Source organism: Condylura cristata, unplaced genomic scaffold (assembly GCF_000260355.1).
Source record: "Condylura cristata isolate star-nosed mole 26May11 unplaced genomic scaffold, ConCri1.0 scaffold00040, whole genome shotgun sequence".
Classification (NCBI taxonomy): domain Eukaryota; kingdom Metazoa; phylum Chordata; class Mammalia; order Eulipotyphla; family Talpidae; genus Condylura; species Condylura cristata.
The window spans coordinates 4,359,328-4,365,327 of NW_004567141.1; positions in this window are offsets into that span (position 1 = coordinate 4,359,328).

The following is a 6,000-nucleotide window of genomic DNA, read 5'->3' on the forward strand; positions in this document are numbered from 1 at the left end:
CTCTCAAACCTACCCTGCAAGCCCCAGCTCACCTCCTTGCAGGCAGCCATGGTTACCATTTTGCTGGTGCCCCTTCCAGATAGTCTAGTCATAGACTGTATCTTCACTCCTTTAGCAAGTGTGGAACATCTGCACGTCAATCTGGGTGTTTTGAATCCAGCGGAGAACAGAATAAATCCCTGTCATCACCAAACTGACATTCTAATAGGTAAAGCTAGAAAATGAATTATAACCTAAGTAAGCTCATCAATTTTATTAGCCCATGGGTGGTGTGGTAAAAAAGAAAATGAGCTGGGGATGGGAGGGACAGGTCCTGGAGCACCTAGTAAGCCTAGTAAGCCTTGGTGGAAACTTGAGCTTTTCTGCTGAGTGAAATGAGGAACTATTGCAAGGTGTTGAGCATGAACAGGTTTTTTATTTGGAAGGCTCACTGGCTACTATGTGAAAACTCTAGATAATCAGGGGTAGATGCAGGGGAACTATTAGGAGGTAATGGGCACAATCCAAGTCAGGCACGCTGGTGGATCAGAGCAGGCCTGAAGCAGCAGCAGTGGCGAGAAGCATTTGCCCTTGCTTTATGCTTTGCTCTGTCCCCTCCACGCCTTACACTGGCGCCACACCAGTATGCTTAGAACCTGCCTCTCACAGCAGTGTGGCAATCCAACTCCAACTCCAGGCTTTTTCCCTTTTTTTAAAGATTTTTTTTTTAAGACTTATTTATTTATGCATAGAAGAACTGGGGCACAGGCCAGAGGTGTGGGGGGCAGGGTAAAAGGATTCACCAGAGACTGAGTGGGAGCAGAACAGACAGATTGACTGAAATACACTGCTGAGGGAGCAGTGGGAAAGTCAGGAGGGATCTGCTGAGCCATGTGGGCCACCTCCCTGGCCGGGGATCGAACTCGTGCTGCAGTGGCTGCAAATAGCTTCATAGTGCTGTGCTTTAACCCCATGCACCACCAGGGAGGGCCCGCAAGTTATTTCTTATCTCTGGTATCCACAAATGCAGGTTAGTGCTCCAGCCTAGTTCCTTCAGGACCCCGTCTCCACACTGGGGCAAAGCAGCAAGGAGTCAAGTCCTGAGCAATCAGAGAGAGGTTAGTGGTAGAGGAGGATGCAGCATTCACTCTCCATCTTTATCTGGGGCTCCTGCCTTCCCTGCTTATGCCCTCTTGACTGGTTCCAATACTTCCCCTACTCCAATGCTGACCTTCTGCCTTCTTTTTCCTTTCCTAAGAAAGGGGCAGTGCCTACAGGTCCCTCCTTGAGTCTGAGTTCTGGGCTTATGAGCCTTTGCCAGGGGAGGGGATGTCTGGCAAAGACCGCTGGGGAAGTGGTTGGTGGTGGGAGGCACAGCCCAGGCTGTGGCCTGTGGTAGGAGGGTGGTGGGTAACTGAAGGAAGGAGGGGTGGAGAGACAGCCAGAGACCCATGTAGAGTGTCAGAAATACAGAGAGCTCTGTAGGTGAAGAAACTGAGGAGAGCAAAAGAGACAGAGACTTCACATGCCAATCTGAGAGCCCTTGCACACTACAGAGGCCACGGAGCCTCACAACGGCTACTTCAAAAGTAGGTAGGACAAGGGCAATTATTCCATATTAATGTGAAAGAAACAGGCCCAGAGATGTAAAGTGAGCTGTTATATATCCCCAGCACACTCCAGGAAAGTAATTTAGTGAAACCAGATTCCAGAGTCTCAAACACAGGGCTTCTCTCAGCCTGCCCCCCTCTTCCAAGCTGGTGGGGATGGTGGCCTAAATGGCATGGCAGGCAGGGCCAAGCCAGCAGAAGTGTGGCCAGTAGGTGTTACCATCCCCATATGCACCTAATCCAAGCTCTCCCACTTCTGCCTCAGTTCTAAGCTTCTCTTATTCTTGGTTGTCCTGCTCATTCTGGGGGTCGAAGCTACCTCCTTGTCACTTAATCCAAGCCAGGAGATGGCTGGTCCACAATGCCTACTACTCTAGAAGGGGAAAGAAATGCAGCAGCTTCCCTTCAAGTCTCTCTTCCCAACTAGATTAAGTGTAAATTTGGGTTGTACTTGTCCAAACTGCTCTCTCAGGAACTCAACGGGATGGGAAGTTAGAGGGGAGCAGAATGCCAAGTTAGGAAGGAATGGGCAAGAACTCACCTATCCTGTTGTGCGCTGGGACCCCCCTAGTGGTGGTTAGGTGGTAAGGGAATGAGCTGAGTAAAATGGGGGAAGAGTCCAAGCAGAGCTGGAAGTGAGCCCTAAGTGCCACAGCGTGAGGGAGCGTGGCCTGATATTCAGGCCTCCTATGGACTACACCAGATTTAAGGCCCTCAATAGTGAGCAAAAGTGGAGAGGGGTCGTGCAGAAGTGGTGCGAGGAGCCGCAAAATAAACTGGAAAGCATGGTAATGATCATGGGAGGGTCCTAGGTTTTCCCACCGACAGGTGGAAAGGAGGGTGTGGTAGTAGTTTGACGGCCGGCGCCCGATCGCAGACCCCCAAGGGCTTAGGTTCTTATTTGCCTTCTGATTTGCATCTCGTTGGGACTAAAGTTATTTCCCCTTCCAGACAAGAAATCTCCACCCCCTTTCTCTGTTACTCCCTTCCGAGACTTTCTATTCCAGAGTCTTTGCTAACTTCGGGAGCGTACCCATTTTCTGCCCACCCACCCCCACGCCCGGGCCGACCTCCACCCCCAGGCACTCTCCACCTTTCGCCCTTAGCTCTCTCCCTAACCCAGCTTCAAAGCAGCAACCCGAACGCCTACCAGGGTTCGAGGAGCCGGGGATCTGCGCCGCCTGGTGGCAGGAGGCGAGGGCAGAGGGGTTCTGCTTCGTCTTCTCTGGGATGTGGAGTTTTGGAAAATGTTCCCCCGAGCTTCCTGAGGCTAAATTTATCTCCCCCGGCCCCGGGGGGCGCAGAGATCCCGGTGACGATTAGCGCTGCGCGGCGGCAGGCTCCCACCCAGAGGCCCGGAATAGGCGCCGAGTTATAAATAGTGCAACCCGCAGGTGTGGGGGGAGTCGGCGGGAGGGGGGCAACCCTGGCAGCCACGGCCCCTTCAGGTGGGTTGGGCGGTCGCGGTGGGGGCGCCAGGCGGCTGCGGGGAGGGGGGGAGGTTACTGCGGTCTGAGCGCCCCCAGCGGTTTCCTGGGCGGCAGGTTTTTCGAGGGAAGCGGAGGCAGCCTGTAAAAGGGGGGTTGTGGGGAAGAGGTGGGCGCCCGATGCAAGCTGCGCTCCGCTTCCAGCTCAGCCCCCCATGTTCCAAAACAGGCCCCCAGACCCCTTGGGTCAGGAACCCGCCCAGGCAGAACCTAGCTTTCCTTCCTGCCAGAAGCCCTCTCCTAGTTCTGCATCTAACTTCTGCAGCAGCCTCTAGGCACACGTGGCCCAGCCAGTCTGAGCACCTGGCTGTCATTCAGGTGGCTGGCTGTCCCGAGCCCAGGTGTATAATTGGTCCTAGGAGGGGTTAACTCCCATGGGGCTCTCTTTCCTCTTTGGTCAAACACCTTACTCTCAGGGTTTTTACCCACCTCCTGCTAATTTTTCTCCCAAAATTAAGATTCAGCTGATCACCTGAATACCTAGTGAGAACGTGCAGTTCTGGGACACTACCCTATTCCCCAGGAGGCCCCAGAAGGCCCTACACCTGCCCTCCAGTTCTCAGTTCCAGTTGGGGCTTCGTGGCAAGGCGGAGGTGGAGGCAGGCCCCAGGGGCCCAACAGAGTTTCGTGGGAGGGGGCAGGCCCCCCAGTCAGCGTTTCTTGGCCAAGGCTGTCTCCGTGGTTTGGCGCTGGCTGGGCCCAGAGTTGGAGGGAGGTAGGCGGGAATTTTAAGTCGGGGTTCCCCCTCTGACTTCTGAGCTATGAGAAGAGCTGCGTGGACAAGAAAAGACAGACTCGGGAGGGGTAACTGAGCATCTAACAGGACGTTCCCGGACTGTGGAAACTCAAGTGGGGCAATGTGGTCACTGAAAGATCAAGGTTGGGCCCAACAAGACGCAAGAAGCGACCCCCAGAGATGGGGAAGTAGGAGCGGGAGGCAATGGGCTGGTGCCAAGGTGCCCGCCCTTCTGCTGCCTCTGGAAGCCCCGGTTCTGCCTTCCCAGAGCTACTTTCTAGCCAACCCCTTCCTTCTGCGGCCCCCTCCGTATTACAGAAGCCCCCTCTCCACTTCGCTAGTGAGTCTGGCACTGCCGTCTGGTCCCTGGTACGGCCTTTCCCCAGGCTAGCGCGACCACGATGGCCGGAGGAAAGAGGAAAAAACTCTGGCCTGGACCCCACCAGCTCCTGGCCTTCACAGACCAGAATCTGTCCGGCGGGGCCGATTTGAAAACCCGGAGCTGCGACCAACCTGGGACCCAAGGGGGACAGGGACGATCGGAAAACCCGGAGCGGATTACCCAAGCGAGCGCGCCCCGTGCCTGCTGCTACCCTCTCCGTCCTATAGCCCCCCTAATTCTCCAGTGAGATAATGTCTGGGGTGGGGGGCTGTTTGGTTTGGCCTGGACTCTCCGGGGTGCCTCACACTTTCCGCCCCTGGCTGGGGCGCAGGGCAGCGGCCCCGAGGCTGAGTCACGGCCGAAGAGAGAGGGAGGGAGGGACCGGGACTCCGCCCCTCCCTCTGCGCGGGGATCCCGGGTCAGCCCGGGTGAGGGCCAGGGCCCCCCTGGCGCCGCCCATTGTGGTCCAACAGGTTGAGCTGGTGTCCCGCGGAGCCACCTGCTGGAAGGGGAGGGAGGCCCCCTGCGAAGGGGGTTGGGAAGGAGAAAGCGAGTCCGACCCGGTTCGGCCAGGCGGGCCACGGGAGAACGGAACGTGGCCAGAGGTAGCCGGATTTGATTCCGTTTTACACTAGTGGGAGGGGCTCTTTGGGGGTACGTAGCACCGAAGACCCAGTTGGAAGTGGCCCCCACAGGCTACGTTCCTTAGTTGGGGGGCGGGCACTGAAGTCCTATCCTGGTTCCTCACACCCCAACCCACACACACACACCCTAAAACATCCATACCCCCCTCGCCACCTCGGTCTCTGAATAGATCGCAGTCAAGACAGCTCTTCTCGGAGACTCAGTTTCTCTACCTCGGGAACCCGCGGGATGGAGGCCGGGAGCAGGAGCGTGAGCGCGCCTCCCCCTCTGCCTTGGCGGACTCGGTCCCTCCCCTCTGACAATGCCAAGGCCGCAGCGGGCACCGGCTGAAGCTCAGAGGCTGCTTGCCCAGGGCGCCGTTCCCTCCCCGCGGGGCGCCGTCACGCGTGGGGAGGGACGCAGGGTGCCCGCAGCCTCAACTCCCCCGTCCTGGGGGGGGCGGAGGGGGGAGGAGGCAGAGCTAAAGGCCTGGTGGCTCCCCTCCCCCGACCTCCGGGGACCCTGACCTGATTACAGCCCCTTATGGAACACCCCTCCCTCAATACCCTAAGTCCTCGCCTCACCCCCACATAGCCTATCTTAGACTTCAGACCCTTGCCTCCCGAGTTGCTGACCCTACGTAAGCCCCTCTAGGAGTAGTGGGAGCCCTAGATGGGGGTGCACGGTTCCCTGCCCGCTGCGGACACTGCCCCCTCCCTTCTCCCCTCCTCCAGGTTGCGGGCCAGCCCCTCTGCTCCGCCCCCGTCCTGACCGAATGCGGGGTGGAACCCACTTAGGATGGGCGTGTATTCGAGCCAATGGGAGGACTGGGAGGTGGATTGTAGGGGCGGAGCGAAGCGGCGGCGGAGGGCTGGATGGGGGTCGGGGGCGGAGCTCGGGTTAAGGTGGACGGAGTGAGATAGGGGCTAGAAAAGAGAGAAAGGGAGGGGGAGAGGGGAGACAGCGGCAGGTGAAGAGAGAAAGAGAGAGGGAGAAGGAGAGAGAGAGAAAGAAGGAAAGGAGGGAAAAGAGAAGGGTGGGAAAAGCTCGGAGAGCAAAATAAGAGCTTGGAGGAAGGGAGCGAAAAAGGAGGGAGGGACCCATCTGTGCCCTGCAGGGACTGGCTGGACCGAGGGGTTGAAGTTTATGTCCTTATTGGGCGGAGGGAGGGGGACCTGGGGG